Below are 23,766 nucleotides of genomic sequence, written 5' to 3'. Positions count from 1 at the left end.
AGAAGCTGCAAGCTGGCATTCATAATGTGCTAGTAAACCCACACAGGGAGCCTTCTCATGCAGATGCTTTTCCCCCACAAAATAAGGGCACTAGTTATTTGTGTTATCTCCATCAGCCATGCTTAGTTAAAGGAAGAATACAAGTTCTCTGTACCTTGTGATCCTGTTTGAAACCTGTGGGCATGCATCACAACATGGTTAAGTCCCCTGCTCTACAAAGATGCTCTTTAATGAATTGCAAGAGAATCCACATTCTGAAATGAAAGAAGGAAGAAAACAGCTTTAGGGACATCCATGAGGGAGGTTTAGGTTGGACATTGAGATGTTTCTTTCTTGCAAGAGTGATCAGACATTGGAACAGGCTGCTGAGGGAGGTGGTGGAGTCACTGTCCCTGGAAGTGTTCCAGAAATGTGTGGACAGGGCACTTTGGGACATGTTTTAATGGCCATGGTGGTGTTAAGGTGATGGTTGGACTTGATGATCTTAAAGGTCATTTCCTTATGATTCTATGACTACAAAAAATTACTTCAGCTAAGCATAATGTTGGAGGGATACAGCTTGCTATTGATGTTATACATCCTCCAACACATTCTGTCTGTGTTGGATCAACAACCTTGTTGGTCATTTTTGGCTAACAAGGACAAAAGCAGTGACAGGGCAGCTCTTTTAATGCTTCACCACCACTGATACGCAGCCAGCTCTGGACACTAACTTCTGCATACATGGAGGATAGACAGAGAAAAGAGAAGGTAAGCAAAAAAGCCTCACATCTATTTGAAAGCTGGGAGAGTTGGTGCAAAATAAACTCAGATTACCCTGTCAGAACAAGCATTTTGTGCTCAGTGGTTTGTCATCCACAAAAGTTTCTCGGTTCATGTTTGGTTTGGGTCTGTTGCTGGTCTGAGATAGCAGCCATGAGCAGATAGCTGCGGTTGGGCAGGTGCTCTGTGCACAGATAACTGTGCCCCAGCTGCACCTGAGAAACGTTTCTCAGTCTCTTAGAAATTGGAGCTCAAGAGCCAGATAATCCTTGCCAAAGCCTGACAGCTTCCTGTAGAAAATGACACTTTGAACATGAGTAACCAGTTGTTTAATCTCAGCTACAGAACCTAAGTTGCGATGGCTTTAACCTGTCCTGTATCCACCCGCAGCACCCTGATTTTGATAGGTACAGCAAATTCCTTCCACTGCATCAGGAACAAGAGGGGTTTGCTGTGTTTGAGGGAGCGAAAACCCGAATGATTCTCATCCTAATTAGCCTAATGAGCCTTTTGGCTCTCACATGATGACAAGTAAATGAATTTGCCCTTTCCTTGACAAGTTCTTATGGGAATGATCCGAAGCCTTTCGTAACCATGTATCAAAAGTACACAGTCATTAAAAACAGTTGTCCAACTATGAAATTAGTTATTGATTAATATTGCTTCCAGACAGCCATATTGCTCATTCAGAAAAAGAAGAATTCCAGTGTTCATATTTCTTCATGAAAGTAGTTATTGAAATATGCAAAACATTTGAGATCCTGGGGTCATATATGTCCTTTTTCATGATTATTTTTTCCATTTGGAGCTCAGCAGGGGTCCTGCACTTAGACAAAGTACTTGATTGCTGTAAACATCTTGGCTAATCTCATCTTGATATACCCCATCCCCAGCTGCAGAGATCAGCTTCTTCTGGATGAAGCCCTACATAAATGAGCAGAACCAGTCCTCCTCTCAGTCACAGGGACTTTGTCATCTCCCAGGCTGTGAAGCACGGTTAAAAAAAGAACAGAGGGCTCCTAAAAGTAGCTGAAAGGCCCATGATACGTGAATAGAGCCAGGAAATAACTGAGTCATCCCAAGTGTTCTCAAGGAGCAAAGGAGTGGTGTTAGAGTGAACAAGAATGCAGAACAGGCTGTGTGCAGGGGCCCCATCTCCACAGATTTCTGTGGTCACCCAGGCAGGTCAAGAGGTGTGTGCCTGCACTTCCAGCCTCCAGCTGAGGGAGCTGGGATTGTTTAGCCTGGAAAAGAGGAGGCTCAGGGGAGACCTCCTTGCTCTCTACAACTACCTGAGGGGTGGTTGTAGCTAGGAAGGGGTTGGTCTCTTCTCCCAGGCAACCAGCACCAGAACAAGAAGACACAGTCTCAAGCTGCACCAGGGGAAGTTTAGGCTCGAGGTGAGGAGAAAGGTCTGCACTGAGAGAGTAATTCATCATTGGAATGTGCTGCCCAGGGAGGTGGTGGAGTCCCCATCCCTGGAGGTGTTCAAGTGGGGATTGGACGTGGCACTTGGTGCCATGGTCTAGTCATGAGGTCTGTGGTGACAGGTTGGACTCGATGATCTTTGAAGTCTCTTCCAACCTTAGTGATACTGTGATACTGTGATACAATCCCTGTCTTTGAATGGAGAAGAAGGAAAATGATGTAGGGGGAGAAAAAATCTGAGTGAAATAATACTTGGAATCACACTAAGCAGCAAGTCTGTGGCTTTTTTAAGATGGTGGTGGTTGATGAGGGGAAATGACTGGCCTCCCACAATGTTATAGCTTTGTTATGTTTAAAACCATAATGGATTTTGCCATCATCTCCCTTGCAGTGAAGTCCTGTTTGTCGGAATCTCAAAACATTCCAGGTGGAGTTTGAGTTTCACTTCATCCTGTGCTAACTGCCACTCGGCATTCATTTGTGGGCTGAGCTGATCAGAAGTTTTCACAAATGCAGAAGGCTTTTTCCACGTAAATATCTGCTTCCCAAAACCCAACATGTCTGGCAAAAAAGATAAAAAAAGAAAAGGGAAAAGCACATTTCCCTTAACTCTCAGCTCTCGGAGGAGTCTGGCCCAGCCAACGGCACAGTTGTAATGTTGTTCCTCCATCCCAATTGCTTCGGAATGATTACTCCTCTATTTCATCCTCAGCTGATTAGTCCCTAGGCTCAATTGCTTCCAAATGAATGAAATACCATCTATTTGTGTTTTTGCTTCTGTGGGAAAAATTCTACTTGCTGTGATAAACGAAATAGATTGTTTGTCTCTGCGCGGGGTTTTGTTTTGCAGAATGAAATAATTTTTGCTGGAGCGGAAATTCTGAGGCTTGAGTGTCTCTAACACAACTCTCCCATTGTTTATTGATTCAAGAAACAGCTTGCACACCTGACTCAAACAGCTCTGGAAGTTTGGACTGAATCTTGGAAATCAGAATGCAGCATACAAAATTAACCAGGTTGGAAAAGACCTTTGAGATCACCGAGTCCAACCTATTACCGAACACCATCTAATCAACTAAACCATGGCACCAAGTGCCTCATCCAGTCACTTTGTAAACACTTCCAGTGATGGTGGTGCCACCACCTCCCTGGGCAGCCCATTCCAGTGGCCAATCTCACTTTCTGTGAAGAATTTCTTCCTAACATCCAGCCTAAACCTCCCCTGGCACAGGTTGAGACTGTGTCATAGAATAGAATCATAGAATCAAAAGTACCTCAGAGATCATCAAGTCCAACCTATCACCCAACACCTCATGACTAACTAAACCATGGCTTCAGGTGCCACATCCAATCCGCTTTTGAACACCTCTAGGGATGGTGACTCCACCACCTCCCCAGGCAGCACATTCCAATGGCAAATAACTCTCTCTGTGAAGAACTTTCTCCTCACTTTGAGCCTAAACCTGCCCTGACACAGCGTGAGACTGTGTCCTCTTCTTTTGGTGCTGGTTGCCTGGGAGAAGAGACCAACCCCCAGACATTTTTTCCTGTTTTTTTGCCTTCCTGGAGAGAAGTTGCTGAAATGCCTCACACATGCCTGCAGAGCCATACCCAGAAAAATGCTCGGATTCATGCTTTCCCCATATCTCTGTGGATGAGCAATCACTGAAGAAATGTTGTACTTAAAAGATAAATAGTCCTTGCCCTCTTTTTTAATATATGGTGTTCAGACAGTTTGGGGGAAAAAATGTTTGATAGTCATCCAAAGTGAATCTTATCAACGCTGCCTATTATTTCTTATCAAGTCTGAAACATGCCTGGCATAATTTAGCTGGAGATATTTGGTGCTTCACAAAACCTTGCTGTGTATCACTTGGACTTGACAATCTGAAAGGTCTTTTCCAACCTGGTTAATTCTATTCTATTCTATTCTATTCTATTCTATTCTATTCTATTCTATTCTATTCTATTCTATTCTATTCTGTTCTAAAATTGGAGGGCTGGGCATTCAAAGAATACCAAGATGCATTTTTGAGTACTTCCTTCTAAGTTTCTGTGGACCAAAATTTCTTACTTGGAATATTGTGTCCAGTTCTGTGCCCCTCAGTTCAAGAGAGACAGTGAGCTGCTTGGAAGAGTCCAGCACAGAGCCACGAGGATGATTAAGGGCGTGGAACATCTTCCATATGAGGAGAGACTGAGCAAGCTGAGGGCTCTTTAGCTTAGAGAAGAGGAGACTGAGAGGTGACTTCATCAATAAATATATGTAAATATGTTTATAATAAGCTTATATGCTTAGAAATATGCTTATAATATATAAGCTATAATATGCTTGTATATATGTAAAGGGGGAGTCCTCAGAGGATGGAGCCAGGATCTTCTCGGTGGTGCCCAATGACAGGACAAGGGGCAACAGTGGAAGTTGAGGCATAGGAAGTTTCACTTATAAGGAAAAATGTTGTCACTGTGAGGGTGACAGAGCAGTGGAACAGGCTGCCCAGGGAGGCTGTGGAGTGTGCCTCGCTGAAGATAGTTAAAACTCACCTGGATGTGTTCCTGTGTAATCCGGTGTAGGTGATCCTGCTCTGGCAAGGGGGCTGGACTGGATGATCTTTCAAGGTCCCTTCCAGCCCCTGAAATTCGGTGATTCTGTAAAGCCCTCTAGTTAAGGCTTGCATTTCTGATGAATTTCCATGCATTATTAACCTAATTGGACCCAACATATACTCTAAGATTCTCATTAATATTTTTTTAACACACTGCAGCATCTTTACCCTTGAGCAGTCAACCGTGTTTTCATCTTCACAAAAGTGGGTTCCTCATAATCAGACAATATCCAATCATTTCCAGTCCATAAGGTAAATATCTTCTATATTCTTTCAATTTTGCAATTTTCTTACCAATTGACACAATACATTTCACCCTATAAGAGACTCTGGGGAGACCTGAGAGCGACCTTGCAGGACCTGAAGGTGGCCTACAGGAAGGATGGAGATGGACTGTGTACAAAGGGCTCTAGTGATAGGATGAGAGGCAGTGGTTTCAAACTAGAGAAGAGTAGATTTAGATTGGATATTAGGAGCTAGTTCTTTACCATGAAGGTGGTGGAGCACTGGAACAGGTTGTCCAGAGAGGTGGTTGATGCCCCATCCCTGGAGATAGTCAAACTGAAGCTCAACAGGGCTCTGGACACCCTGATCTAGTTGAGGAAGCCCCTGCTTAGTGCAGAGGGGGTTCAACAGGGTGACCTTCAGAGGTTCCTTCCAACCCAAACCATTCTATGATTCTATGAATCTGTGATTCTATAAATCTATGATTCTATGATTATTTCTCCACAATCCTTGCCACTACTGCCAGAAGATACTACCTGAAAAGGCTGTTAAGGTGAGTTGGAGGACATGTCAAAGAGATGGCCAGAGGGTAAGCAAAAGAGAACACAACTACTCTGCCATTATAGAATAGAATAGAATAGAATAGAATAGAATAGAATAGAATAGAATAGAATAGAATAGAATAGAATAGAATAGAATAGACCAGACCAGACCTGGTTGGAAGAGACCTTTGAGATCATTGTGTCTAACCTATCATTCAACTCCATTTAGTCAACTAAACCATGGCACCAAGCACTCCATCAAGTCTCCTTCTAAACACCTTCAGTGATGGTGACTCCACCACCTCCCTGGGCAGCCCATTCCAATGGGCAATCACTCTCTCTATGAAGAATTTATTCCTAACATCCAGCCTAAACCTCCCCTGGTGCATTAAACTTCCCCTGGTGCAGCTTGAGACTGTGTCCTCTTGTTCTGGTGCTGGATGCCTGGGAGAAGAGACCAACCCCCACCTGGCTACAACCTCCCTTCAGGTAGTTGTAGAGACTTTACTCATTCCAACCATCTTCCAAATGCATAAAACAACTGCAACATCTGTGTAATATGGTTTGTATCAGCGGTGCATTATTCATAACACATGTCATAAATATATTAATGTACCACTAGTCTATCACTTAACAATACCGGCTGCTAAATAAATGATGCTGTGGCCCATGGACTCTTCAACTACTCGCTAATTTATCTGTAGAGCAGCAACATCTTGGAGTCCAACACCTAAACACCACAGTCTGAGATGATACACCCCAAAAGAAAATAAAGAACAAAGCAACATGAAAAGCATAACCCTAAGCTAAAATGATTACTGGTGTTTGTTAGGTAGTGTGACTGCAGCAACAACAATAATCAACCAGAACAATCACTGGGGGAATAATAATGATAAAAAAAAATTCTTACATTTAAATTCAGAAGGGTTTTTTGTTGTTGTTGTTGTTGTTGTTGTTGTTGTTATCTAAAATTGAACTCTGGAGATTATTTTAAGTGGGTAGATATTTTTTTTTGTTTTGTATCCATGAAATTGCTACCATATTAACAAGATTTTCCAGACATTAATGGATTGGTTTCTGTATAATTGTAACTATATTAATTCATCCCAATTACCTCTAAGTAAAATTTAAATTAAGTTAAATTGGAGAAATTAGAAATGTTTGAAAACCCTGCATGGAAACCTTAAGGCGTCATAAGGTTGTCATTTCTCATCTCTAATGTCATTCTTTCTGTGACTAAGAACACAACACAAGCAAGCAGTCTTGGGTCTCCCAAGGTTTGTAAACTGTTATTTTCTGTACATCTCCAAACCAACTTAGAGGTCCATAAAGCCAAGAGGATGATATTTTTTCCCTCTCCACATGGATGGAAAAACTGTTTCTGGCTGTTTAGTCATTTCTGTTGGTTTCTTATTAGAATGGAATGGAATAGAATGGAATAGAATAGAATAGAATAGAATAGAATAGAATAGAATAGAATAGAATAGAATAGAACAGAATGGAATAAAACGGAATGGAATGGAATGGAATGGAATGGAATGGAATGGAATGGAATGGAATGGAATGGAATGGAATGGAATGGAACAGGTTGGAAGAGACCTTCGAGATAATCGATTCCAACCTATCATCCAACACCATCTAATCAACTAAAGCATGGCACCAAGCACCCCATCAAGTCTCCTCCTAAACACCTCCAGTGACAGTGACTCCACTGCCTCCCTGGGCAGACCATTCCAATGGCCAATCACTCTTTCTATGAAGAATTTCTTCCTATTGAGGAAGTTGATGCAGAGACAATCCATTTATAATGGGAAGGCATTCAACCCTAAAGACAGATTTAAATATATAGTGCAAGCACTGGCACTGGTCTGAAAGAAAATGCAGTCAGGACAGATACAGAGGAATCTTCAGGCTTCCCAAGTACCCAGCAACAGCTGCAGCTGTTGTGTGTACCTCTGCTCCAAAAGGCAAAAATATGCTGATTGCCAAGGTCATGGCTAGGATGAATCCTCTGCAGGGCTTAATGGCAGATCTGGGCTGAGAGAACTTCTATCCCATCTTGGAGGACAAAGCTGTGTTACTACTTAGCCAAGATCTTCATTGGTTGTGTAGCACTAGAAGACTTCAAGTTCCAAGGAAGCTCTTTATGCCCTGGCTCACTCATCACCAGAGTCAGAGGAGCTTGCTGAATGTTACACAAATACTAGAAGTGGGAATAGAGCTATTGCACATCTAGGGGGGATTTGAACAGTTTGGTCAGAAGGCATACACATGGCAACTTGGCATATGTTTTCTACTGTGGTTTTGGGATCTTAGCACCTGATATCTCAAGATACATCAGCTCACTTGCACTTCATTTATTCACTTTGTGACCAGCTATCTCTTTGAAAAGACTCCTTCAAAACCACATTTCTCTTGCTCCTGATTTTTGGATAAACAGTAGGCTAGGAAGGGCCTTGGGCTGCATCTCCATTCAGGTGGTTGATACGCTGCACTGGTATGAAGACCAAGATTGTTCAATAGAGGCTGGCATGTTGCCACTGCTAGCATATCATATCTTCTCTTTAGCTGATTTTTTCTAGTTGCACTGACCTCTCTAGGCTCCAAGAACTGGCCAGCTGGTCTGCTCTGAAACATAGCACCTAACTACAGCTAGCATGAATCAGATAAAATATTCAGTTTAGATCATCCATGCTCTGCTAGAATTAGAGAGATGCAGGTGACACTGAGGAGAAGCAAGGAAAGGCATCCCCTCCCTGCAGCAGAGTCACTCACACGAAGAGTAAGCTGCTCACAGGAAAGACATGGCTTGCAGAAAGGTGTTGCTTAATTGCATTTCAGTTCTGGACCCTCTGGTGAGCAGAGACATGTGGGAACAAATGAAAGTTTCTGGTGTTGGAGGAGGAAAAAAAATAAAGAAAGAAGGGAGGAAAAAGTTTTGCCTCTTAGAGCAAGGAAATAGTTTGAGGCTATGTTTTAATTAAAATGAATATCTGCGCTATCTTAATGTTATTGCCAGTTAAGTGTAGCAGGGTGATTTAGAGTTCTATAACACAATTATACTCCGGTAATGAAGCTCTGCAGAATTATCCCAGGAATTCAAAATACAGAAGGGAGCAGTAGCTCTCATTTGTAACCATGTTACAACCTTTATTGTTACAGTATTTTCTGTTTTCCTCAAAGATTAACTCCGGCGTATTTAAGTCTCTGGTTACATTAAAGGGGGAATGGGAATGGGTGACAGGAGCTGGTTTACCTTCCCTGCAGTAGTTTGGTTCAAAATGTTCTTCTCCTGCCAGAGAGCTGACTGCCCTAACCTCTTTGTGATCTTGGTCTTTCTGTGGGGACATAGGAGGCAGGTAATTAACTAGAAATATGACATGAAGGGTGGTCTGGGAGGTGAGACCTCAAGTGAATATTCTAGCAGGGAAATCTCTGCTGATGATGCCTTGACAAGTGGCATGGAGCTTCTCAAAGTTGCTTTTCACTTTTGTGGTACAGCTGATTCTGATTCCTTCTCATGGGCTGAGGAGGTCTGATTTGCTTGCTGGCTCCTGTTGGGGTCTCCTGACGTGGAAAAGGAGGGCTGCGTAGGAGCAGGTAGTTTCTTGCTCTACTTCATCTTCTTGCATCTACATGAAAAAAGAATTCCTACATCTTAGCTGTGTTTCCAATAGCCCAGATGTTACAGACTTCACCTAAAAATTAGAAAGAAATTCTTTACTACTGTAAAGGGCAGTGAGATGCTGCAAAAGCTTGCCCAGGGAGGTTGTAGATGCTCTCTCCCTGGAGACTGCCTTCAGCACCCTGGTGTAGTGGAAGGCATCTCTGTCAGTGGCAGAGTGTTGGGAACCGATGATCTTTAAGGTCCCTTCCAACACAAACCATTCTATGATTCTATGAAAAGTGCTGGAGTTCTGTATTTGGAGTTGTAAACCATTGAGTTTGACCTCTGGGCAGTGCTTGGGTCATGCCTGGCTCTTGTACCTCACTGTGCTCTACCATGTGAGCCAGAATCATTCATACTGTCTGTGAGGAAATGACTCAAATTCAAACAGATTCACCCTTCTGTCCAAGCACATGAAATGCCTCATTTCTCCAGCTCAATAATTCATCTGCTCAGGCCAGAACTGAGCCAGAGCACAAGCCCTTCAAATCCTCCAAAAGTCTGGGCTTGGGTGAGATGCTGAGATACAGAGTGAATGTGAATGCCTGGACGCACCAAAATCTGCTGTTGCGCAAGGACTCTTCACCTCTGACTGAGAAAGGCCCAAGTTTTTATTTCCAGAAATGGGAAAACTATTTGCAGAAAGCAAGAACCCCTGTCAATCTTCATTCCCATTTGGGAGCAAATTCGTTTGGCACTGAGAAAAGGTGAAAACTGAAACGGAACTAACCTGACTCTGCTTTTCGATTTGCAGCAAACAGATTAAAAGCAGAAAGGAATCGATACGATAATAAGAGCAATCCTCAGAAACACCTCCAAACCCCTGTGGCAGACCCCAGCAGTGTGATTAATGCAAGCAAACAACCTGTGGAGACTTTCTCCCTGCCTCTGTAGTTTTTTTGCTCAGTTTCATATCACAGCTAGGGCCCAGGCCAGTCGAATGAGGCATATCTGCCAGCCTTACATGATGTTCAGGGTTTGTGATGGGTTAATGCCCATCCTGGAAGTGGGGTGGGAGGGGAGGAGGGTTTGCAAGTGCTTTGCCCTTCTTACAGGGCATTTTTGCCCCTGGGAAATTGAGTCTGTTCCATTTCCCCTCCCTGCCCAGCTAGGGTACAAAAGGGAGGACACTGTAGCCATTAGCTCTTCTTGGCTCCTGCCTTTCCTGGACGAGAGCTACTGCAGCTGCCTTCGTGCTTTCTCTGTCATGTGGTCAGGCTTGATCCTTCTCCCTGCTGCCTCTGCACCTCTTCAGAGAGAGTGGTTTTGTATTCTTGAGGGTTATTTTTCCTCCCATCCATCCTTGTTCCTTGCCCTTGTGTACCTTACCTGTTATTGTTTTATATATATATATACACACACATATATGTATTGTTTAAAGAAAACTCTTTACCTCTCTACTTCCAAGCTGACTCCAAATTATTCCTTGGTGGATTTGCTCCTTCCCTTTCTTTTTCCTCTCTGTTGAGAGGGAGGAGGGGGGAGCAGGGGAGGGATTCTCAGCCTTGCCCCCATCTGAGCTCTTAAGTCCCGGTTAAGGCTCAAAACCACCACAGTGTTTAAACTCTAGCATCACATTTTTTGCAGATACAGAGATTCTAGCTTCATCCATGTTGCACTTTGGGGTGAAAAAGAAAAGGAAACACAAAAGATTGGGCAATAAAAACATGCTTTAAAACTTTCTTACAGTCCTGCCTTGTGATTCAGTTTGAAATAGATAGCAGTGAAATGAATGTTTTGATTGTCAAACATGTGGGGTTTTTTTACATGTCCAGAAAGGGAATATTTCTATTTGCTTGCTTGAAACTAACTTTAGTTTGTCCATTTCTTTCAGGTGGAGCCTTTTGCAATTGCATTTCCTAGATCTCTTGCAATAAGAGCAGCTTTTTCTTTCAGGCTGTGGTCTGCTCACACTGAGATGTGCTTTTCTGCCTTCAGGCATTCTACAATATTATCCAATGGGGCAAAATGCTGCTCGACACGCCTAAAGACCTTGCCTTTCACCTTTGGGTCAATTCCACCTCTATGGTCCCCAAAGCACAATTCCTCCATTGTTAAGCTTTACCTGAGGAGTAAAGGCTGTCACCTCACAGCTGTGCAAAGCCCCACAGCTTAAGCTTCAACTCGAAAAAGAAGCATACTGTTAGCATAAAAAATAGGTCAGTCCGTTTTCTGCAGAAAACATTCCTTCTGCAAATTTTTTGGTCCCTCTCCAATTGCTTGCTAAAAGCTCATGACCATGGAATAAAGGGTAAGGTCAAATGTCCTGGAGCTATGAGAAAATATCTCAGGATGCAGGTGTCCTTGGGCCCTGATTTAGGTTTCCATGTGTCTTACTGCATTTGCTTAATGATTTTCTAGGCACCTATGGCCATAGCATCTGGACTGCTGCCACAAATTAAATGCAATCAGACATTAAATCAAACTGTCTACAGCAGGCTGAACAAACAGGCCTCCTCCTTCTGTTACCACAATCAGGCATAAGTGTCTCAGAAATGGCTCAAATTCCTGCAAAGGCATTGCTGAAAGGATGTATCTTGTGGTGCTCCTGGAAAGCTGACAGAGTGTCTATGGGTTACCAGGAAATCTGCATTCCTGAACTGGAATTCTTCCATCTTGAATATCAGAGAAAATAGGGCTGGAAAAAATCTCAGATTATTTAAATATTCTACAGAATCTCTATAGAGAGGGGAAAAAAGATATAGCATTCCTATTAGGAACCACTGCCTGCTGTGAGTGTTTGTGTCTGTGCTCGTGTTCGATCCCATTTGGGATTTTATATTGTGGTAGGTTAAGGGAAATCAAGAGTTAAATTGGTATAACCACAAAGATGTCCTCCAAAAGGTAGAAAGTCCTGAAGGGTCAGGCAGTCCATCCCAGGCTATTGTCATATGTTATTCTATTCTGTTTCCTGGTTATCTCCTTAGAATCATAGAATCAACCAGGTTGGAAAACACCTCAGAGATCATCAAGTCCAACCTATTACCTAATACCTAACACCTCCTGACAACTAAACCATGGCTTCAAGTGCCACATCCAATCCCTTTTTGAATGCCTCCATGGACGGGGAGTCCACCATCTCCCTGGGCAGCACATTCCAATGGCTAACAACTCTCTCTCTCTGGGAAGAACTTTCTCCTCACCTCCAGCCTAAACTTCCCCTGGCACAGCTTGAAACTGTGTCCTCTTGTTCTGGTGCTGGTTGCCTGGGAGAAGAGGCAAAACCCCACCTGGCTACAACCTCCCTTCAGGTAGTTGTAGACAGCAATAAGGTTTCCCCTGAGCCTCCTCTTCACCAGGCTAAGCAACCCCAGCTCCTTCAGCCTCTCCTCACAGACCTCTCTCCAGCCTCGTTGCCCTTCCCTGGCCACATTCAGATATCTCAAAGTCCTTCTTAAATTGAGGAGCCCAGAACTGGACCTTATTTAAGGAGGCTTTCAGGCTGGCCTCTCTCTTTTCTGTCTTCTCCTCAGGAAAAGTGTGAGCCTTAGCTCATGTGGGGATGATGGTTTTGGCTAGCAGAAAAATTCCAGCTGTGCAGTTAGGCCTGGTGAAGCTCTGGTAGTTTGGGGCTGGGGGTGGGGGATAGGGGACAGTTTTTGTTTGTTCTTAGGCCTGCTGAAGCTGAGGGAGGTAGAGGTTTCTGGAAAGTTCTGGATGGTTTTGGCCTTGTAGGCACAAGTGAAAGACTGAGCCTAGTTTGTAAATGTATTCATTCTACCTGAATGCCTTTTGTAAACAGAATTTCCATTCAATCTTCCAATCCATTTGTGCAGCACTTTGACTTTTTGTTCCCTGAAAAGGAGTAAAATATCTTTTCTGTCGTTTTGCCCTGGGCAGCTCATGGCTCAAAACCAGGACATATATATTCTGTATGTCAATATTTGAGCTAGACACCTGCATGACCAATACCTGCTGGAGTGCTAACAGCTGGAAAGGATGAGTTCTCAGAATGGATGAATTCTCTCATATAAAGAATTACCAAGGAAAAATTCTGAATGTCCATTCAGCCCTGTTTTGAGGTAGGAAGGAAAGTCCTATCTAGCACTACGACAATATGAAGTTATGTGACTCAGTGGGGGTCTGAGCAACCTGGTCTAGTTGGGGATGTCCCTGTTTACTCCAGGAGGGTTGGACTAGATGACCTCTAAAGGACCCTTCCAACCCAATGCATTCTATGATTCTACAATTATCTGAAATATGGACTCAGTCCTAGCTTGCCCAAATGGCTGAAACACAGAGATACTGGTTCAGTTTAATCCTCTGCATCATAAGAGGGTGAGGGAGACTCTCAAAGCATATAAAGCTTCATGTGCCCATCCTCCTGTAAGAGCTTTGTTTGGGAAGTATTAATAGTTCTTCACATGGGAAGGAAAGGTTGATGTGTTTGAAGGACAAATTCCGCCTCTCTGTCCAACAAACTGCAGGAGTCATTGGTCACCCTCAGATGACAGCTCTGAATTGCAGGGCAATGTTCACTGCATTTATTTCTCAGAGTAATTCAGTGGGCGTGTGCAAGTGGCGAAGGGTGTCACACATTTGGCCAAGTTCACGGTGTGAAAGAGGCAGTAGGCCATGGTCACCTCAAAAACACACAGGGATATTTACAGAGCAGGAAAAATAATCAGAAGCTGTTTACTGATTAAACTTGAAGCAAGCCCAGTCCTTCCAAAAGAGCAATCATCTGCTATTCATCACAGATTCCTGCAAGTCTGGATGCAGGAGCTGTTGCAGAGCTCTGGAAGTTCTTCATGTTCAAAGTCACTTTCAGTTACTAATAATAACAATCAAGTCGCCTCTGGAAACCTTGACTGAGCCTTGTTTTAGCTTCTGGACAGCCAAGAGAAGAAATCAAATACAGGCAGTTAACAAAGTAACATCCCTTGTGCCAAGCAGCAAGGCAGGGGCACAGCTAAGAAGTGAACCTTGATTTCCAGCAGTGCTCTAACACCTCACACAGGGCCACTCAACACCTATGACTGGAGCACAACTGTTGGTAAACTGCATCTTCAACCAGCAGTTGGGACTGAGGTAGATAAATGAGTTGCAAACTTGCTGGACAAATAAAAGCTGTCCTGGGTGAAAAATGACTGAGTTCCACCTTCATTTGTATCTGAATGAAAATGAGACCTTTTCCTTTCTTAGTTTTAAATAGCTGTCCTAAGAAAACAGGTTTAAATAGATTGTCACCCCCTGCCAAGTTTAGATCCTGATGGCCAATGCTGATCATGCTTGGCAAATGGGGACAGAGATTCCTACCAGCTTTGTGAACACAGGAAAGGTGGTGAGAAGAGAGCTCAAGTGGCCCCAGCATACATACAACTGTGTCACATCCAAACCAGTGAAGTCCTTTGGTTACTGAGAGTTGGGATGACTATTGTTAAAAGTGCTCTATGCAGCTGTGCTGAGTTGGGAGTCTTCTGGGAGTGTGAGGCCCTCTTCCTTGTTGCCTGCCGTGTATCTTCTGGACCAATAATTGTCTTTACAGATTTGTACAACATCTGGTGCCATCTGACAGTAACCACCAACCCAGTGAGCTCTTCCAAATATAGTAGCACTGCCATTTGAATGCCAAGAGGGAAGAGACAACTCCAGCAGTTACCTCCACTCTGATTTGAAAATCAAATTTTTACAGTGCTGCTACAGCTGGAAGGGTTAAATCTGATTTATTCTTCACAACAGAAACCCAGATCATCATGAAATCTTCTCCCCTTTCAGATAATCATCTTCCACTAGGAAAAAGAAATCAATTGCCAAGGATGTTGTCTTGCTCCTAGTAGAGCTGCTGTGTAGGTGGAACTATCACATATTAAAAGTGCTTCCAATCATCAGCAAAACTCCAAAGGCAGCAACTTTATTTCTTTGCTTCACCCTCAGTTTGAGGACTGGTTTTCTAATGCAGCTATAGCTTTGCTTGGGAAGCTGTCTCACACAAGCAAGAAGGGAAAGGAAGACTAGCTTTGTACTTAGCTTACATAGGCTCTTAAAGAGAAAATGAAGATAAATCCTTGGGAAAGGTATGTCTGATGCAACAGGTCTGGCTTTTGACCAAAGTGCACTCTGCAGCACTGGACACAGAGACAACACCAGGTAAGGCACTGGATATTACCAGAAATGGATAATACCATCTACAGAGTCCTCATCTCAGAGATAACTCTTCAAACATTACCTGGGTCACATAGGTAACGCTCTGCAGCCAGGAGAGTGCTTTGGCTATTGAAACACAGAATGAGCTTCCAGGAGACATGCTTGTTAAACCAACTTGAACAAAGACTCCCAGTGCATTTTGCAATATGTCATTTCATCTCTCTGTGCTTCTCTCCTCTGGGGAGTGAGGACAATACTTATCATATGCACTGGGCCACTGTAAAGCTTCATCTGCTGAAATTATTGTTGCTCTTTGTAACTACAGAGTGTTATGAGAGGAGATAATGGAATCACAAGTGAATTTCACATTTGAGTGGTAGCTGTTAAGACTCGCAAGAGTCCTCTAACTTTGAAGGCACTATATCTCTCCACTCCAGTGAAAGATAAGCCTTCTAGGATTCACCTTGCATATAAACCTAGACAGGCCTAATTTTTGGCCACGCTTCCTCTAGTGTTGTTATTTACTCCAGAGAAAAGAGAACAGCTATGTATTGTTTGAACCTGCTTCTTAGCTTGCAATGTCTGCCTAAAAATACAGGCTGCTCCTGCTTTTTGTCATGAGCAGTGACATCAACATGCATTATGCTGTTGGCTGCCAGGAGCCAGGAATGTGCCTCTGAAAGCTTCTTCTCATTGGAAGCCAGGTACAGTCTCATTTCCATTTATTTTTTCTTTATGGATGTTTGATACCTTTTGTGTTGTCTGTGTAGATATTTATATGCCCTTTGCTGGCTGCAAGATGCCCCACATTAGTGCATCACTGGTGTAATCAACTAATATCTCCTCCTTAGGAAAATGTCAACCCTTCTGTTCACAGATGGGTTGAATGCAAATGAAGTGGAAGGATTGTCACAGGTTTGTGCAGGAGTTTTTCCAAGCACGTGGGTGAGCACAGGGTGCGTGCACGGCGCACAGGCACAGTGAGATCTGTGTGGTTTATTCCATATGCACACAGCAGCTGCACTTCATGCATACAGGAAGGCACAAAACTCACTGTGTGGTTTTTGTAGAGGTGATCTCCTTGGCCCAGTAGACACAGATAGCTCCGACCCTGGTATCTACCTTGTCAAAACTACAGGATGGACAAGGAAGACACACACTAGAAAATCTGGATAGGGCAAGGGGATCTAGAAGATAGAATGGAATGGAATGGAATGGAATGGAATGGAATGGAATGGAATGGAATGGAATGGAATGGAATGGAACGGAACGGAATGGAACGGAACGGAACGGAACAGAACAGAACAGAACAGAACAGAACAGAACAGAATAGAATAGAATAGAATAGAATAGAATAGAATAGAATAGAATGGAATAGAATGGAATAGAATAGACCAGACCAGACCAGACCAGACCAGACCAGGTTGGAAGAGACCTTCAAGATCATCGCGTCCAACCCATCAACCAATCCAACACCACCTAAACAACTAACCCATGGCACCAAGCACCCCATCAAGTCTCCTTCTGATGACCTCCAGTGATGGTGACTCCATCACCTCCCCAGGCAGCCCATTCCAATGGGCAATCTCTTTCTCAGTATAGAACTTCTTCATAAAATCCAACCTAAACCTCCCCTGGCACAGCCTGAGACTGTCCTCTTGTTTTGGTACTGGCAGCCTGGGAGAAGAGACCAATATCCACCTGTCTACAACCTCCCCTCAGGTAGTTGTAGAGAGCAATAAGGTCACCCCTGAGTCTCCTCCTCTCCAGGCTAAGCAACCCCAGCTCCCTCAGCCTCTCCTCACAGGGCTTCTGTTCCAAGCCCCTCACCAACTTTGTTGCCCTTCTCTGGACTCATTCCAGCAAGTCAACATCCTTCAGGGGAAGTCCACATGAGAACCAGTAACTCTCCTGACACTGAGTCAAGCGTTGACGCATTACATTCTCTGCTCTAGCAGAAAAGAGCATCCTCATCTGAAGCAACAAAGCCACACTACAGATTTTGTGCCCCTCAGTGAGAATGAGTCAGGCTCCTGTCCTTTGTGGCACAGTGCAAACACTGTGATGGGGTTAAGAGGACCAGTTTGTCTTACCACTGCAGTCCATGGGTTGGTAGTGGGCTTTTCAGGTGTAGGGTTGTCACGGAATCATAGGATCATAGGATCATATGTCATAAGTCAATCTTGTCCCAGTGCAAAACATAAACTCTTTGAAATGGAAAGCAGATTTTTGCAGGGAGCCAAGGCTGCAACAATTGTGAGTGGAAAAAAAAAGAGGAGAAAAAAAAGGAAAAAAGAAAAATTGCTTTTTTATTCATTAAAATTCAAATGCAGATAAATAACCAAGAGAAGCAGTGAGGATTTTAGAACTTCTCTATTTATGAGAAAGCAGAAATTTTATAAATATTGAGATTGGCTGTTTTCTACCTCCAGACCTTTGCTAGTCCAAGCAATAACACTCTGCATTTATGCAGCAGCTTTCAGCCAGAGATCTCCAAGCACTTTATGAACACTGGCTGGATGAAGCTCCACAGAGCTCTTGCAATAAATTATTATTCCCCCCTTCACACACTGCACAAAAATATCAAGGAGTTTTGTCCACAGGCAAAGGCTGGGAACATGACAAAGCTGGGGCAGAATCTGGGAGCTGTGATTACGGAGATTATTCTCCATCTGAAGGACTTCACCAGTTTCAAGACAGGGCTAGAGGAACAAAAGTCACTGCAGTAACTGGTGGCCTGAACTTAGAATCATAGAATCAGTCAGGGTTGGAAGGGACCACAAGGATCATCTAGTTCCAGCCCTCCTGCCATGGGCCAGGACACATCACACTAGATCAGGCTGGCCAGAGCCTCATCCAGCCTGGGCTTAAACACCTCCAGGGATGGGGCCTCAACCACCTCTCTGGACAACCCATTCCAGGGCTTCACCACTCTTCTCATGTCCAGTCTGAATCTCCCCACCTCCAGCTTCATTCCATTCCCCCTAGTCCTATCACTACCTGAGATCCTGAGAAGTCCCTCCCCAGCCTTCTTGTAGGCCCCCTTCAGATCCTGGAAGGCTACAATGAGGTCACCTTGGAGCCTTCTTTTGTCCAGCCTGAACAGCCCCAACTCTTTCAGTCTGTCCTCATGGGAGAGGTGCTCCAGCCCTCTGATCATCCTCATGGCCCTTCTCTGGACAAGTTCCAGCATGTCCATATCCCTCTTGTAAGAGGGACTCCAGAACTGGAGGCAGTACTCTAGGTGGGGTCTCACCAGAGCTGAGCAGAGGGGGAGAATCACCTCCCTTGACCTGCTTAAAGCACGTCAGTCACTTTGTACTAATTGCCTCTGTACATATGGTAGGTTATGAGGGTAACTTATTCTTCTGGATGTGTATCAGTATTGGATGAGTTAAATAGAATCTCAGAAGAGAAGATCAGCTCAGAGTTGTACACTAACCAGCAGTGTTGTCTCATGTATTCACTCAGTTTAGGTATCTCAACACAGCACTGAATTATGCCATGTAAATGTCACTTTTATGGATAAGGTCAATTTAAAATATGTTCCAAACAGCAGCAGACACAACAACAACCCAAGAGGTGTTTTAGAGATTGTCAAAACTTCTCCTCTGCAAGAGCTTTTAATGAAATTTACACCCACCTTAAAGAGGAACTGAATCACAGAGGTTAGTTGGAGGGGGGAAAAAGTGTCAAAGTGAAGGTCAAAATAAATATAGACTGAACAGAACTTGTCTTTTCATCAACTTTTACCATTTTAGAAGATAAAATGCAGGTAAATGTAAGACTGGTTCTTATTTTGAAAAGGAAAATTCTTCTATTGTCTCAAAATATGGAACAGGAGACCTGTGTCTTCCTTTGCCCAAATCTAGTCTTCAGAATATGTCTCTGCTGGTGTCACAAACCATCTCTGACACTGAGGAGGTTTCCATTTGCAGATTCAGTCCTTTTGTGGTTTAGTTGGTTGTGGATTTTTTCCTTCCCCTTCCCCCCAACCCACCCTCTTCCTGTTCCCTTTTTACTGTCTTCATGACATGTCTTCAAGTGGACAGATGGGCAGAGTCCAACATGATGACATTCAACAAACCAAAGTGCCAGGTGCTGCACTTTGGCCACAATAACCCCATGCAGTACTACAGGCTGGAGTCAGAGTGGCTGGAGAGCTGCCAAACACAAAGGGGCCTGGGGGTACTGATTGACAGCTGGCTGAACATGAGCCAGCAGTGTGCCCAGGTGGCTAAGAAGGCAAATGGCATCCTGGCCTGCATCAAAAATAGTGTGGCAGGGAAGTCATTCTGCCTCAGTACTCAGCACTGGTTAGGCCACACCTTGAGTACTGTGTCCAGTTCTGGGCCACTCAGCTTAAGAAGGGCATTGAGACTCTTGAACGTGTCCAGAGAAGGGCAAAGAGGCTGGGGAGAGGTCTGGAGCATAGCCCTATGAGGAGAGGCTGAGGGAGCCTGGAAAATAGGAGGCTCGGGGGAGAGCTTATTGCTCTCTACAACTACCTGAAGGGAGGCTGTAGCCAGGAGGGGGTTGGTCTCTTCTCCAAGGCAACCAGCACGAGAACGAGGGGACACAGTCTCAAGCTGCACCAGGGGAAGTTTAGGCTGGAGGTGAGGAGAAAGTTTTTCCCAGAGAGAGTTGTTAGCCATTGGAATGTGCTGCCCAGGGAGGTGGTGGAGTCACCATCCTTGGAGGTGTTCAAGAGGGGATTGGACGTGGCACTTGGTGCCATGGTTTAGTCATGAGATCTGTGGTGATGGGTTGGACTTGATGATCTTTGAGGTCTCTTCCAATCTTGGTGATTCTGTGATTAAGATTACTAGGCCACATAATCTTCCAAGCAATTAATTGGCTAAACTGTGGTTAAGGTGATTAAGAAATTTTATGGCCAAAGCAATGCTGATAATGAAGATGAGGAGGATGATGATGAAAACTATTTGATTTGTGGATTCTTAAACTACTTCACTTGTCACTATCACAGCATTGGCCATTTTGACATGGTAGGTTCTGGCTCTGAGTTGCAATTTGAAGACATGCAGGAGGTGACATAACACCATCCTGGAATGTTCTCATGCCATTTTGAAGTAGGTTTCACATCTCCACCGGTGTACATATTGCTGCCTGGGAACTTCTCCATTAATCTAACATCTTGTCTCTCACTCACTAATTTATATCAATCCATTTCATTCTCTTTACACTGTAATACCTCTCCATCACACATGGATGTCCTAAAGCAGCAAGGAATCCACAGCATTTAGCAGTGATTAATTACCATTGTTATTCAGAGTCACACTTCTATCTAGGTTTGAGCACATCTTTGATGTTTGTATCCACTGGGCTTTGCAAGGACATTTTCATTTCAATTTAAGAGCATTTTTTTGTACAAATCTTGTCCCCATATAAGTGCTGAATGACCATGCTGAAGTCATTACTGTGCTGTTCTTTACTACCAATGCCTTCTGTTGGATTCTGTCATTTCAACCCTCATTAAGGGATAAAAATCCCGCTGCCAGTGAGGCATGAGCAGACTTTCACTTGACATGCATGAAGTGCATTTCTTATCTGAATTTATTAAAGAGAGTGATCCAAAGGGAGAGGTTTCAGAGGAAAATCACTGAACTTTGCTCATTTCTTTCAGACTTGCAGGTCTAATCCTTGATTGTTTCCAGCTTTAAGCAAAGCTGAGTGTTTGGGCTACTTTGCTTTGTTTTGTTGTTGTTTTATATGCTGGGATGGAGAAGGCAGGAGAAGGAAAGGCAGTGCTGGAGGCTTTAAGAGTAATGCAGAACCTGTTCGTGTATCATTCACCCAGTGACAAAGCCAACGCTCCTTAATATCCCATTTCAGCAATTCTCTTTGGTGGCCTGAATCTACTGAACTCTCTGTCCAGATTCCCAGGAAGCTCTAAGGGTTTCTGGCCTGGTTGTCCCTGGTGACCAGTACCTGCTCTGCTGCTTTCCTACTGCTGGCCCCCAACTGATGGATCTGGCAGCATCTGAAGGCAAGGTCCATAGTCCAATGGATTAATGCTGCTTTGACTGACTTGGTGTTGTTTGATGTGTAGTAGATATGCTCAGTCTGTGTCTCCTGTCTCTTTATCTTCCCTGTGCAGTTCTGCTGACAGCTTTACCACTTCCCTCCTGCGCCAGCTTTACAGCACAAGCAGTTTCTCAGTAGGAACTTTTGCCTTGGTTTCCTGGATTCTTTTTGCCATCCATACAGCAATCCATCCTCTTTTTGTAGAGAAGGGGTTTGTGAATGTGATAACCCATTTACAAATGGAAGTGATTACCTTGTTCTTTAAGAAGAGAAAGGTTCAACTAAAAAAACCCTGATCTCAAAGCTATAGGAGAGCAAAATACTAAACTGCTGCTCTGAAGAATCTGAATCCATCCTGTCTGCTGATGCCAAAGACATCTCTTCCATGCATGTTGCTTGGTGTGTCTAAGCACTGGCATATCCCACAAGAGTGGAAATGTCTTCCTAATGCCTGAGTGTCACACAGTGGATAAATTCTCACTCAAAGCTGCCAGCCAGAGACTGTGCTCTCCACCCATGTTTTGTATCTTGTGTGTTCCTAATGAAATGAGCAGTCCAAGTGACAGCAGAGTTCTGGGCTCCTTTCCCAACTTGTGACTGTGAGAGATGCTGGAGGTGTGAAGAGGGAAGTAGGAGCCTGTTGTATGTGAGTCTTGGCACATCCAATGGGGACAACAGATGACCTCTAGAAAAGACTTAAACACAGAAAGAGAGAAAATAATCTGACTGCAGCAATACTTGGAATCTAAACATGTGATGGCTCCAGAGATAAATAAGTTGTGTTGCACTTGAATCTTAAGCCCCAGAACCAGAACTTGATAGGCTGTGAGAGGTTCCCATTATCTGTGGTGCATTCTGGTCTTTCCCTTCACTTCAAGTGCAAGCCTCTCTGTCTTTCCATTCAGCTGTTCAAGCTTTCCAGGAAGATGACAGGATTTTTACAAGACATGCTAAACTTTGAGGATGCTATAGCCTTGGGCATTCAAGTAAAATGCCAACAATGAAAAACTATTATTGGCTGGAGAGGGAAATTCTAGACTGAACAATTAAAATGCCTTTTAAAACCTCTCCTCCATGGTTTGAATCATGACTCTTAGTGTAGATATTGACTAACTCAGATTTCATCCTGCTTGAAGTTCTTGTCTCACTGAGATCCTTTCTGATGCTCTGGAGATAAGGTTCACTACCAATAAAGTGGAACTACATAAAATCACAGAAAAGAAATTCGAAAGTAAGGAACTTCAGGAGGTCACCTACTCTACCCCTGCCCCAAGGCTCAGTGAGCTACATCTAAATCTTTCTTGACAGATGTTTGTTTAACCTGCTCTTAGAAACCTCTGGTGGTTCCAGTCTCACAGCAATTTGTCCCAGTCCTTAACTGTCCTTACTGTTGGATGCTATTCCTTCATGTCTAATCTAAAATAAACAATTATCTCTATTTTCTCACCTCTTTGGAGACAGGAAAGCTATGTTTTCAGATGATGAGACCACACCTTTAAACTAACAAAGCATCATTCTCGGACTGTATGGGCAGCAGGTCTGTCATTTGAATCCAGGCATTCCCATGATGGTCAGGGTACACCCCCACATTTTTCCTTCCCATACACAAATCCCTTTTCCACCTCTCTTTTTGTATTTTCTCTCTCATCAGGTCGTATTATTCCTTGTCTGCATGTCCATTCCTCTCCATCTCTCACAGGTTTGCCTGTGTTTGCAATGTTTCCTTTCGCACCTCCCAGTGCAGCAGGTGAGAGCCCAGTTTAAGCAGCTGGGTTTCATCAGTTGATGCTGTTGCTAGCTGAACTGGCACGTCTGATGTCAAGGATAGCTCTCCACTTTGTCCTCCTGGCCCTTCCCTGAACTATTGATGTAAACATGTGGCAGAAGCGTCCCTCATACAGGCTGTTGCTCTCAAATGAAAACATGACATGTCCATAAAACGTGATCTATGTGCAATCATCATACACATGCCTTCAGACAGGGGAGAGAAGTGACTTGCTAATTAAGTTTTACAATCCAGTGGTTGTGAGAAAGGTAAAAACATGTCCCTGGTCAATCCATTACAAAGAGAACAGAACATCTGACCTTTTCATCCTGCCTTCCGTTTGCATTCGCTAGATCCATAACCTTTTCCAGCTGGAACGGAAAGTTCAATTAAGTTTTGTTGGCTCAGAAAACTGCCCATGTCCTGGAGAGTAGATTAGGCACTCAGGGGCTGCAATTATCCATCTGGTGCCACTTCAGCTATAATATCTATATATTTATATACATACTGCCATTGCTTGCAAGGATAAACGTTGTGCTGAGTCGCGCAGAGGAGGGTCACAAGCCTTGCCACCAGAGACTCTTCTGATCCTCCAGATCCAGATCGCCAGGATCCATGCAGGGTAACCCCAATGTCAGT

The sequence above is a fragment of the Melanerpes formicivorus genome, unplaced genomic scaffold (genome assembly GCF_026170545.1).
Source record: "Melanerpes formicivorus ecotype bairdi unplaced genomic scaffold, bMelFor1.0.p_v2 SCAF_33, whole genome shotgun sequence".
NCBI classification, from domain to species: domain Eukaryota; kingdom Metazoa; phylum Chordata; class Aves; order Piciformes; family Picidae; genus Melanerpes; species Melanerpes formicivorus.
The sequence above is the reverse complement of the archived record's forward strand: the minus strand, read 5'-3'. Positions refer to the sequence as shown.